Source organism: Macrotis lagotis, chromosome 2 (genome assembly GCF_037893015.1).
Source record: "Macrotis lagotis isolate mMagLag1 chromosome 2, bilby.v1.9.chrom.fasta, whole genome shotgun sequence".
Taxonomy (NCBI): Eukaryota; Metazoa; Chordata; class Mammalia; order Peramelemorphia; family Peramelidae; genus Macrotis; species Macrotis lagotis.
In genome coordinates, this window is record NC_133659.1 from 323,553,400 (window position 1) to 323,566,240 (window position 12,841).

Below are 12,841 nucleotides of genomic sequence, written 5' to 3' on the forward strand. Positions count from 1 at the left end.
CCCAGCAAATTGTTTAAGAACTGGACAGTCATCCAGCCCGTCTAGGATGCTCAGTGGAGTCTTGCTTGCGGCCAAGAGGCCAGTTCTCTACCAGTAACCTGGATTAGCCTTGAAGGATGCGTGGCCGAGAGATGCAGGACGAGTGAGCCCACTGGCCAAAACAAATGACTGCAGGAAATGAATGACAGATGCCTCATCATCAGTGAGCCTGGGATCCAGGGCTAGATAGCAAAGGTGGTGCCACTGGAAGGGAGCTGCCGGGGCCTTCTTTGAGGGCCCTTGACAGAGACAGAATCCTGCCTTATCCGTCCGGGAAAAGAGGACAGAAGACTTGAAAATCTGGACTGGGCCGTTCTAAGGGAGGCTTTGTAGTCAAGTCATGAATGGGCCTGCTGCCCTCTCGTGGCTGCTCTTTGTAATGGCACCTCTATGTGTCTTCTTTTGTTTGGGAGCTGATAGGGTCCTGGCCTGTATCTTTGGCCTGCTAGGGACTCAGGAGCATCATTATCAACGTGGTTATTCATGATATTGTCAAAAATAGCATCGGTCACGGTTGGAGACTCAGTCTCTCAAAATTGCAGATTTAGTAAAGGAGACTTTTAGTCCAGCCCCTCATTTTAGAGAGGAAACTGAGGTCCAGAGTGGGGCGGGGAGGGGGGGATGACTTGCCCAAGGCTGCACAGATCATCAGGATCAGAGAGCTAGAATGTGAGGATGGGTTCTTTGACTCCCAAGCCTTCCTCTGGACCAGGGCTTCACTGGCTCCTTTCACAGAAGCAGAGTGGCCTCATCTGTAACGTTGGTCTTAGGAGTGGTATTTGCCCTCCAGGTGCTTGATATGGTGTGTGTGTGTGTGTGTGTGTGTGTGTGTGTGTGTGTGTGTGTGTGTGTGTGTATGAGAATGTTTGCGTGTGTGTGTATGTATGTGCAGCTAGGTGTCTGACTTGTTTTCTTGGGTTCAAATCCTACCTCAGACACTTCTGGGCAAGTCATTTCACTCTATTCGATCCAGTTTCCTCATCTGTAAAATGAGCTGGAGAAGGAAATGGCCAACCACTCCAGTATCTCTGCCAAGAAAACCCCAAATAGAGTTATAGAGTTGGGACCCAACTGAAAAATGACTTCACAATAATGTGTGGGTATCTGATCCTTACTCCAACCTTATGTGCTAGATTCTTATTCTCAAAATTTGAGGAAACTCAAACTCATTGAATGATTTTTTGAGGGTCCCTGGAGGCCAGGTCTGTGGACGCCACATTCAGCTCCCTTCCCAGAACTCAGTGCTCCCTCTCTCTCCTCCACAGTGGGAGCACTGTACCTTTCAGTCTGAATGGTTTAACTGAACTCTTTCCTTTGAGACAAGTGACATATTTCTTCATCTATGGGCAATGGATTTTGTCTCTTGAAGAGCTAACCGATATAATTGAAGACTTATGGCTTAATTTTGACAATTCTTACATCAGGGGAAATTGGTAGTTCCAGCCACTGCCCGCTAAGTGCTCCCAAGTTCAGCAAATGGTGTCTCTGTGATGTCGATTCCCTGAATGTGCCCCAGCTGGGCTAGAATGGGATTCATTAGCGCCTTGGGGGATCATTGCCACCCAGTTGCCACACAGAGAAAGTCATTTGGAGGAGTGATTGATTTCTGATGAGAGTCTGAATCCAACTGAGAAATGATGAGTGGGGTTTTCAAGAAGAACAAGAATCATTTTCACCAGCTGCCTGGTGTCCCTGAAAGAGTTTGGAATTTGTAATACAAGGCTGTGAGTTCAGATCAGAGCACTGTTACTTACTACCATAGGTAGTTCATTTCTCTTCTCTGGGAAGCTCAGTTTCCTGACAATAAAAAGGAAGGGTTCTACTCTCTGCCTTGGTCTCTTGTCTCTTTAATCCTTAGTCTCTGTCTCTATCTGCTTTCTCTTTGTCTCTCTCCTCTTTTGCTCTTCTTTCTCTTTCCTTCTCTCTTCCCCCCCAACCTCAACTTTTCTCTCTCTCTTTCCCTCTGTATGTCTTGGCTCTCTCTCTCTTTGTTTGCCTTTTTCTAGCTAAGGAGCACCCCACTGATGGCATTTATTGTTTCTTCCCTCTTCCTTTCCCTCAAATTATTATGTATGTGTTGTTCAGTTGTGTCCAACTCTTTGTGACCCCCTTTGGTGTACTGGAAGTATACTGGAGAAGTTTGCCATTTCCTTCTTTAGATTATTTTACAGATGAGGAAACTGAGGCAGAAGGGTGAAGTGACTTGCCTAGGACCACCCAGCTAATAAGTGTCTGAGGATGAATTTGAACTCAGGACTTTTTGACTCCATCCCCTGCATCATGTCAAGATCCTTTAGAGATTTCAAATGAATATAGTCAGCCTTTTCTTCTGAAAACTTCCTGTTCACATCCTTTAACTATTTATCAATTAGGGAATTACTATTATAAATTGACAATTGAGAAATGAAAAAAAATAGCAGTAAAGATTTTTACATTATTTCATTGTCTCTGGTACCTTTTAGCAAAATGCAATTTTTCTGATTAAATCTCCCTTCAAGGAACAGTTCTGTCACCTTCACTTCATTGGGACAGGGCTAGTTTTAAATAAACTAGATAACTTTGGTTCAAATAGGATTTTTTCAAAATTTCAGATGAATGTTTTGAGGGAGAGTAGCTAGGAATTCCAATTGAAGAAGAAGGTTAAAACAAATACAAAGGTTCAAAGAAGGGGAATGGAATGGTTAGAGGAGAGAGGAGAGGAAAAAACTAAGGAGGGGAGAAGAGAGAAAGGGGAAAGAAGAAAAGGGTATTAGAGGGAGCAAGAAGTAGAGGTAAAGGGGGAGAGGAGAAGGAAGGAATAGAAAGGGACGAAGAAAATTGAAGAAGGGAAGAGGAGAAGAAGGAGATCCAAGGGGAAAAACTGTGTAGAAGGGCATGGGACACCTGGGGAAGAACAAGAACGAGAAGAGTAAGGAGAAGGGGAAAGGAATATGGGAAGTCCAGAAGAGAGTAGGGAGAGGAATAAAGAAAGTAGAGAAATAGTAGAAGCACAGAAGATGGAAGGAGAAGAGGGCAGGAACCCCTAGTTAGAGCTGGTTGGTCAACATCTAGCCCAACCCCCTCTCAGATTCACTCAAGGCCCCATGGGTACATGACTTAAGTACATGGTGGGTTCAAACATGGAAGAAGAAAATGAAAAAAAAAAAAACAAAGAAGAGCTAACCAGAAACGCAAATGCCACAGTCTCCCTATAAATGAGTTTTCAGGGATCTGTTTTGGATCCCAGTTGGACTGATTGCCATTATGTCACCGTCAATAATTCCACCATCACTTTAGGAAAGAAGCATTATGTAATCTGTCCTTCCTTGGAGATGTGATTCTTTGGAGAGCTGGTTGGCCCATGATTGTATTTATCCCTTCTGCCTTTTGGTTCTGTTCTACAAGAAGCTGGCAAGAGATAGGATCCTCTGGAAAAGGTCCAGAAACTGGTGTCTATTTTTTCAGTAACTGAAATATCTCAGGATTCTAGCAAAACCTCATGATTGCCCACAAAAGACGGTTTCTATATGGACAGGTCCAACTCTTAGGGGTTTTGGAATGAGATTATGGTTCCAGGACAAAAGTCCAAATCCAGGAAGTTTGGATTTTTAGCTAGAGTGTTAAGGTATGGAGTCAGGAAGATTGAATTCAAATCAGACTTCAAACACTTACTGGCTGTGTGACCCTGGGCAAGTCATTTATCCTTCATCTGCCTCAGTTTCTTCACCTACAAATGAGATTCTAATGGCATCTACTTTCCATAGTATATGAGGCTAAAATGAAATAATAGTGCAAACTTTAAAGTGCTAAATAGAGTCTGGCTTTATTGTTAGTGATAGCAGGAGGCAGCATGGTGTAATAGAACATTGGAACTGGAGCCCAGGAGACCTTGATTCAGATTCCATATCTGACACTTCCAAGATATATGATCATGAGCAAGACAATGCATTAGCTTTTTCTAGCTATGAAATGAGGAGAATACTACCAAAGGTGCTTACCTTTCTGAACTCTTTTTGAAGTTCAGATAAGACAATGCCTATAAAGTTCTATACAAACTGTAAATCTAATGATGCAAGGGACCGGAGGACCCAAGTTCAAATTTGGCCTCAGACACTTGACACTGCCTGTCAGTGTGCCCTTGGGAAAGTCACTTCTCCATGGACCTCAGGTTTCCATATTTATAAAATAAGGGGATTAGATTTGATAGTCTTTGGGCTCTTTGCCTCCTATAAGACAATGACTAAAATCCAATCCATCCTCCTCCTCCTCCTAATGCAGAGACCTTTCCACTAGGGGGCAGTGTGGTAGAGACAGATAATCTGGGTTGTTGGTCGATGCTTCTAGTAGCTCCTTATAGTCTTCAGCAAGAATCAGTTTGCTCATTTGGAAAATGGGGATCCGAATACTTAGGTGACCTCCTTCACAGGGATGATGGAGAGCCCCGAATGAGATTCTGGATGCTGAATGCTATGCCATGGTCATCTTTTGCAATGGGAGGGTTATAAGCATCCTCCAGTCCGATCCTTTTCCCTTCTCCAGTGAGGAAACTGAAGCCCAGAGAACAAGTGACTTATTATAGGATCATAGATTTAGAGCTGGCAAGGATCGCAGAAGCCTGTCTAGTAATCTCTTCAATTTATAAAAAGGAAGGCAATAAACACTAATGAAGGACTTACGATGTCCCAAGTACTTCAATACGAACTTTACAAATATCATCTCATTTTGAACCTCACAACAGCCCTGCAAAGGGAGGGGATATTATTTTTCCCATTTTACAATGGAGGGAAATGATGTAGATGGAGGCTGAGTGACTTACCCAGGGTCATTCTGATATTATCTGAAGCCAGATTTGAACCTGAGTACTCAATCACTGCCCTACTGAGCTGCCTTTACAGATAAAGAAGCTGATAATTTCCATAATATTAAATAAGTGGTGGCCTTTTCCTTTCAGATCTCACATAGCATTTCCTTTTTTAATATTCTGATCTAATATATCATATATATATATATATATTAGCACACAATAGGTATTGTATTAGAGTATACTCTATTTTGCACAACACAAAATCTTCCCGACTTCATTCCACTCCCACTCCCCTTTATCTTTTAGACCCTCCTTTCCTGTTCTGGCAAATGAGATAGCTGTGTTTTCCTACCATTTTATACGTTCATCTTTTCTTTTTGTTATCCTAGAGTCCTTTAAAATTTTGAGAACCTATGGTTCTACTGGAGTTGGCATCACCTCCACTGATGAACATTCTAATACCTCTAGAGACTGGCAGATGGTTTTCAGGAGCTATTGAAGACAAAGCCTTTTCTTGGAGCCAACTTGGTGATAAATGACTCTGAACTTAAGACTCATTCCTCAGAGAAAGAATCAGAGTGGGAAGGGACCCCTTTGGTCACAGAGTTCAACCCTTACCCACTAAGGAATCTCCTCTATGACATTCCTGAAAGTGGTGTTTGCTTGAAGCCCTCCAGTGAAGGGAGAGTCAATGCTTCTCTAAGCAGCCCACTCCTCTTCATAACAGTTGGAATTGTTAGGAAGCTTCTCCTGACATCAAGCCTCTATTTGCCTCTCTCCCTCTAGGTATGTATCTTAAGCCTCATTATATATGTATGTATGTGAGGGTAAGGGGGAGCCCTTGTTGATCTCACCAAGTTCAGGACCAGATGTAGCATAATTGTAAGATGAATTCACATTTCAATTAATGTTGGGCAAGGGTCCTGGAACTCACCCCCTAATAATTGTCCCTTGCTCTTTGAGGGAGCAGTTCTACTCTGGCTGTACAACCTGAACTGTTCTCTGATTTCTGTATTCCTGTGACTCTCATTCTTCTGACCTTTTGAAAGACTCAGGGTTGGTATGAGCTTTGTGGTGGGGGTTGACTCATTTCAGTTGTGTCTGACTCTTCATTGGGGTTTTCTTGGTAGAGATACTGGAATGGTTAGTCATTTCTTTCTTCTGTTCATTTTAAAGATGAAGAAATTGAGGCAAACAGGGTGAAGTGACTTCTCCAGGGTCACACAGCTAGTAAGTGTCTGAGGCATTTTGAACATAGGTAGATGGATCTTCCTGACTTCAGGACTGGCACTTAAACTGCTGGGTCCCTTAGCTGCCCCTTAGGTAGGATTTACGGAGTCATGAATGAAGCCAAAAGAGATTGAGGTCAAAGAGATTGCAACTTAAGGTTACCTGAAAGAACTAGCTACTGAATACCAATGTGGGGCCACTAAATGGTGAGTGGACAAAGCATTGCACCTGGAAACAGGAAGACTTGAGTTCAAATTTGACTTCTAACACTCACCAACTCTGGGACTTAACCAGCCTCAGTTTCCTCACCTGTCAAATGGGGATATTATACTATTTCTCTCTATGTGTTCTTTGCTCTTTGTAGAATGTAGACTCCTTGAGGTTGGAGACTGTTCTGAATTTATATTTCTGGTGCTTGTGCCACAGAAGGCACCAGATATATGCTTGTTGACTTTCAATGGAAAGAGTTCTACCCTGCTGGTTGCGGGCACTTGCAGAAGAGCAGAGGCCTTGGTTTCAGCTCTGGGGCAGAGAGGACAGCTATAGTTTGCAGCCATTGGAGGAAGTACAAGGAATGAGATCATTTACAGAGAAGAGAGACCAAGGTTGGAATCTGGGACAGACCTTAGAAAATATCAGTGAGAAGGACCTGAGGCTTTGGGGCATCATTCCCCATACCCCGAGAATACTACTGGATTACCCTAATAGCTGCTAAAAACAAAAATAAAACAAGAAATCAATAAATAAAAATGAGTAAGCAAAGGAGAGAGCCCAATCATAGATAGCTACTATGGTGATCTGGATTCATATTTAGAGGGAAATAATGGTGTTAAAAAAAGTCATTTCTTTTTAGATAGAAATGTTAAGTGGTCCCAAGAACAAATAGAGTACTTGGAGGAACTTAAAAAAGGCTTTAAAAATCAAAAAAGAGATCAAGGAAAAATTAGTAAAAAAAAATGAGAGCAATCCAAAAAACTTATGAAAAGAAAGGTCAACCAACTTGAACTAGAGAATCAAAAACTTAAGAAAGACCATAATGAGTTGAAGACTAGAATTGGGAAAAGGAAGGGAAAAGGAAAGGACAGGAAAGGACAGGAAAGGACAGGAAAGGAAAGGAAAGGAAAGGAAAGGAAAGGAAAGGAAAGGGAAGGGAAGGGAAGGGAAGGGAAGGGAAGGGAAGGGAAGGGAAGGGAAGGGAAGGGAAGGGAAGGGAAGGGAAGGGAAGGGAAGGGAAGGGAAGGGAAGGAAAGGGAAGGAAAGGAAAGGAAAAATAACAGAAATCATAAAACAAAATCAAAAGAATGAAAAAATAAAAGAGAAAGTGAACTATCTCATTAAAAAACTTGATGTGCAGAACAGAGAAATATAAGAATAATTGCTTTGATAATTAGAATAAAAAAGAAACTTAGATATAATTTTACAAGAAATTATCAAGAAAAATTGACCTGAAATTCTAGAAAAGCAGAACAGAAAAAATCCACTAATTACTAATTAAAAGAGAAAACTAATAGAAATATCATAGCCTAGTTTCAAAGCTCCCAGGTTAAGGGGAACAAGGCAGCAACAAGACAAAACCCCCCATAATTTAATATTATGAAGCTACAATCCAGACTACACAAGACTTAGCAGTAACTACAATGAAGGATTGTAGGTCTTGAAATAGTATAATCCATAGAGCAAAAGAACTGGGATTATAAAGAAGAGTAACTTTCCCAGCAAAGTTAAGTATAATCCTGAATGGAAAAACAAGGACAATAAAACAAAACAATATGTGAGGTCAAATTGTTTACTTCATAGATGCAAAAATATTAGCAGTACTCTTATGTTTGCAATCATTATTTGGGTAGTTTGAAAGAAGGGCTTGGGCTGAGATGAGTATAATGGGGCGATTCTAAAAAATTAAAATTGTGTAGAGGGGATAAAAGGGGTAACTTTTATGAAGCATAAAAGAAAAAAATTAATACAGAAGAAAATAGTAAAGAGCAGGGCGATTAGTGCTGAAAAGTTACTCTCATCAGAAATGGATAAAGAACAATATATATGTAGAAGAGGGTAAAAAATCTTTTAAATTCAGAAAGAAATAGGAGGGTAAGGGTGAGGGAGAAGATAAGGGAGGGTCTCTTAGAAGAGTGGATAGATAAAAGAACAGGAGAGTAAGGCAGAAGTAAAGCAGAGGAATGAGGAAGTATGATTGGGTAGATAGGGTGAGAAGGAGTAAATGTCTAAAATTGGAGTAAAAATGAGTAAAAATAGGAAGGAGAAAAATTTTTAAAAATTTAGGTGGCAGAGGAGATTGAGCACTGGTCCTGGAGTCAGGAGGACTTGAGTTCAAATCTGATCTCATGGGCAACTAGGTGGCGTAGTGGATAAAGCACCGGCCTTGGAGTCAGGAGTACCTGGGTTCAAATCTGGTCTTAGACACTTAATAATTACCTAGCTGTGTGGCCTTGGGCAAGCCACTTAATCCTATTTGCCTTGCAAAAAACCTAAAAAAAAAAATCTGATCTCAGACACTTAATAATTACCCCATTGCCTTGCAAAAACCCAATACTACTACTACTACTACTACTACTACTACTACTACTACTACTACTACTACTACTACTACTATAAATAATGATAATTCCATTCTAAATCTCACTTAGAGGATCATGGAGCCAAGGCTGGAAGACACCAGGGAAACATCTAGCCCAGTCCCTCACGGAACAGATGGAGCAAGCAGGCTCACAGAAATTAAATCATTTGACTGAGATCAGAGAGGTACGACGTGGCCCATCTAAGATTTGAACTCCAGTCTTGTGACTTCAAATTCAGCATTCTTTCCTCTGCACTAGACTTATCTTTTGAAAGCAAAATTTAGAGATAAAACTTGTGATCATTACTGTTTATAATTTTTATAATTTATAACTAAGTGATTCTGAATAAATGATAAACAATCATTGAATAAAATTCATTATTAATTGCTTTGGGTTTATTTGCAAATTAGGAGTAATGTGAACCCAACAGGGAGACCACCAGGTGAGGTGACATCCTCTCACAATGCAGGTTGGCACCTTTTCTGCAACTAAATACTGTTTGTTAATTAAACTCCCTTTCAGGAAAGGACTTCTGTTTTGCTTTCTGATTTTTTCCCTTTGAATTCCCAAACTGGATCCTGGGATTTTAATATCTACAGGCACCCCCACACACACATACACACCTCTACCCTATCCCCCGAGTGTGCAACATGACACAGACCTTTCCTGGTCTCATATTTCTATATATTTATTGAATTTCCCCTCTGTTTGCTGTTGCTCTTTTCAATAAAAGATTCTAGGTTGGCAAGTTCCCTCTCCAACGCTGTGTTCTTTCCCTGAGGTTAAGCACGGTCTGTTCCCTATACAGTATTAAACTTGTGACTGAGGTCTGGTTTCTAGGTATGGCCTTCCTGGAAGGATCCAGGTGCTACATTTCCATTCAGCATCTGGGAGGACAAGCAGTGGGTGGAAACCGTTTCTCTTGGCACCATGTGGAAGGGTGTATTTTCACTAATTGGTGAAGGACTGGCAGGAAAGGAGTTGGACCAAGGGAATGGATAATTCTTTGCTGATCCATGGAAAGTGATTTTTTTTCTCTTGGAGTCTGTGCTGTGGGTTCAACTACGGAAGTGTGGTTAGGATCAGTCTGTTGGATAAAACGGCTCTTGGCAGGCTCGCTGGTGTTCAGAACTTGTGTCCTTCCCATCTATTTTCTTTAATTATAGAATTTCTGAGCTGAAAAGGTCCAACTTGAACCCGAACAGGAATCCCCTTTGACAGCATCGTGGCAAGGAGTCATTTAGTCTCCTCTCGAAGACATTCAACGATGGGTGCTATCTCCCCAAAGCACCCCACTCCACCCTGGGACAACTTGGGTTGCTTAGGGAGCTGTTCCTGACATGGAGCCAATATCTCCACCCTTCTTTCGCCCTCCTCCCCCACTCACACCCCAGGAACGTTCACCCAGCACTTAGTTTAGTGTAGATGCTTAATGACTATCTGTGGACTTGACATGACTCATTGTTTTTTCTTCTTCCCTAGGGAGACAAGCAAAAACACCCCAAAATGTCCACAGAAAATGGTGCTGAAGAAGGGGGAAGAGGCTGCAAAAGAAGGAATGAAGATTTGAGGGGCACAAGTCTAGTCTGGAAAGGAATGAATATATGGATGGCCTGGCCATTCTCCTCAAAGTGGGAGGAACTGGCAAGTCAGAAGATGTCCCAGGGCCAGTATGCTTCCAGTATGAGAAGTCCAGGGGTAGAGTGAGCTGCCAGAGTAAAGAGGTTTCTGCAGCAGTTTAGAGAAAGTCTGAGAGAGTCAGGAGTGTAGGAGCCTTGGAGAGGAGAAATTTGGGAGCTGAAGAAGGGTCTAACACAGTGGCAACCCCAGTCACAGGAAATAGATAAAGAGGTAGAGGAAACCCTAGGGGATATCTAGCCCCATCCCCTTATTTTTCAGACAAGGAAACTGAGGCCAAGAGAAGTCAGAGGATCATATATAGGTGCAGAACCAGAAGGAAACTTAGAGACCATCTTCATTTTACAGATGAGGAAACTGAGGTCCAGAGAGGTCAAAGGATAACATATAGGTGCAGAATTGGAAGAAAACTTAGAGGTTATCTTCATTTTACAGAAGAGTAAACTGAGGTCCAGAGAGGTTAGGTGATAATAAGCAGCCATGTGAGGTAGAATGTGAATACACTTGTCTCTAATCTGGATGGAGCTAGCTAGAAAATTGTTGACAGTAGGCATGGAAGAAAAGGGGAAGAAAACAAGAAAAATACTGCCTGTGCCATTTCGCAGAAGACTTAGGATCATTGAGGTGGAGCTGGATGAGCTTCAGAGGCTATCTAGTCTGCCCCCCTCTCTTTACAGAGAAGGAAACTGAGGCCCAGGGAGTTCATAGGCTCATGGAATGTAAAACTGGAAGAGATCTTAGAATTCTTTCTAATTTTACAAATGAGGAAACTGAGGCACAGAGTGTCTATAGGCAAACAGATGCAGATCTAAAAGCAATCTGAGGCATCTAGTCTCTTATTTTAAAGGAGGAGAAACTAAGGTTTAAGTTGAGAGAAGTTAACACAGGTAGTGTCTGAGACGAGATCTGAATCTAGATCTCTCCAAGTCCAGAATTCCATCCTCTCCCCTGGGCTGCCTTTGTTAAAAAAAAAGTATGTTAATGTTTACAAATTGCTTTCTTCGAAACAGTCTTTTGTGCCAGATGGAGCAAGTGTTATTCTCATTTTGCAGATGAGGAGATGGAGGTACAGGGAGGTTAGGTGATTTGGTTTACAGTCATATAGATAGGACATACAGGATCTGGGACTTGAACCCAAACCATGGGATCATAGATCTAGAAAGGGTCTTCAGAGGTCATTTTATGCAAACCCCAGTCATCACACATTCACAGGAAACATCCCCCTCCTCATTTGAGGAAGAAGTTGTGTGCGTTTCAGTTATTCTGGAGGAAAAAAAAACAGAACTATAAAAAATTTGTCTTAGAAGACTCAGGAGAAATATAAGAAGGTAAACACAAGGAAGACTAACTCTAAGGGATTTAAAAAGATCAAACAGTTTACTTTTTATATGGGAAAATGACACTGCTAACTCTTAAGAATATTATCATTACTTGGGTAGTTTGAAAGAGTATACATGGATAGAAGACTTGGGATTGAGTTGATTATGATGGGATGATCCTAAAAAAAGAAGTTCATAGGGAGAAGTAAAATAGAGCAAATTATCTCATATCAAAAAGGCATGAATGGAAGAACATTTTTATGGAGGGAAAGTTGGGGTGGAGGGAGGGCAGAACCTTATTGTCATCAGAACTGTGTTAAAGAGGGAATAACATATACATCGAGTAAGATGTAAAAAGTCGTTTTGACTTACAGAGACCTAGAAGGGTAAAATGAATAGGATACAGGAGGGACTTTTAGAGGAGTGTGTGGATTAGGGAGGCAATGGTCAGAAGAAGAAAATTAGATTTTTGAGGAGAGGATGAAAGAGAGAGAGAGAGAGAGAGAGAGAGAGAGAGAGAGAGAGAGAGAGAGAGAGAGAGAGAAGGAGGGAGGGAGGGAGGGGAGAGGGAGAGGGAGAGAGGGGGAGAGAACATAGTGAGAAAAACGTACAACTAATAATTATAACTCTGAATATGAACTCATCCATAAAACAGAAATGGATAACATAATAGATCAAAAACCAAATCTGATAATGTTGTTTACAAGAAACACATTTGAAAATGAGAGACACATATAGAGTAAAATAAAGTGCTAGAGTAGTATTTGGTTTGGTTTAGCTGATATAAAAAAAAAAGCTTTTTTAAAGTTAAAGTTAAAATAGAATTAATTAAAAGAGATCAACAGAGAAACCACAGATAATGAAATAACATAAATCCTAAACATATATGCACCAAATGCTATAACATCTAAATATTTTAAAAAAGTGAATTACAGGAGGTGGAAGTAGATAATAAAATATAATAAAGTGTGACTTCTACCTTAAATTCTCAGAATAGATTGGCTAGATATAATAGACAGTTGGAGTGAATTGAGTGGGAATAGAAAAGATTCTGTAGTACATGGAACCTTTTCAAAAACTGATCATGTATTAGGATATAAAAACTTCACAGCTAAATGCAGAGAAGCAGAAATATTAAATGCATCATTTTCAGACTACAATGCAATAAAATTACATTTCCTAAAGGGCCATTTAGTTGGAGACTAAATAATCTAATCTTAAAATATAAATTAGTGATTAAGTCACAGAAACAATGA

At 40.8% G+C, this 12,841-nt stretch overlaps 1 long non-coding RNA gene across 1 annotated transcript; it reads left to right on the forward strand.

The window, feature by feature from the left end:
* Window positions 1–649: 649 nt before the first annotated feature.
* Window positions 650–12,086, forward strand: LOC141515305 (uncharacterized). The gene is made up of 3 exons (XR_012476296.1): window positions 650–5,608; window positions 8,698–8,812; window positions 10,111–12,086. It is a non-coding gene; the product is annotated as an uncharacterized LOC141515305 (long non-coding RNA).
* Window positions 12,087–12,841: the final 755 nt, after the last annotated feature.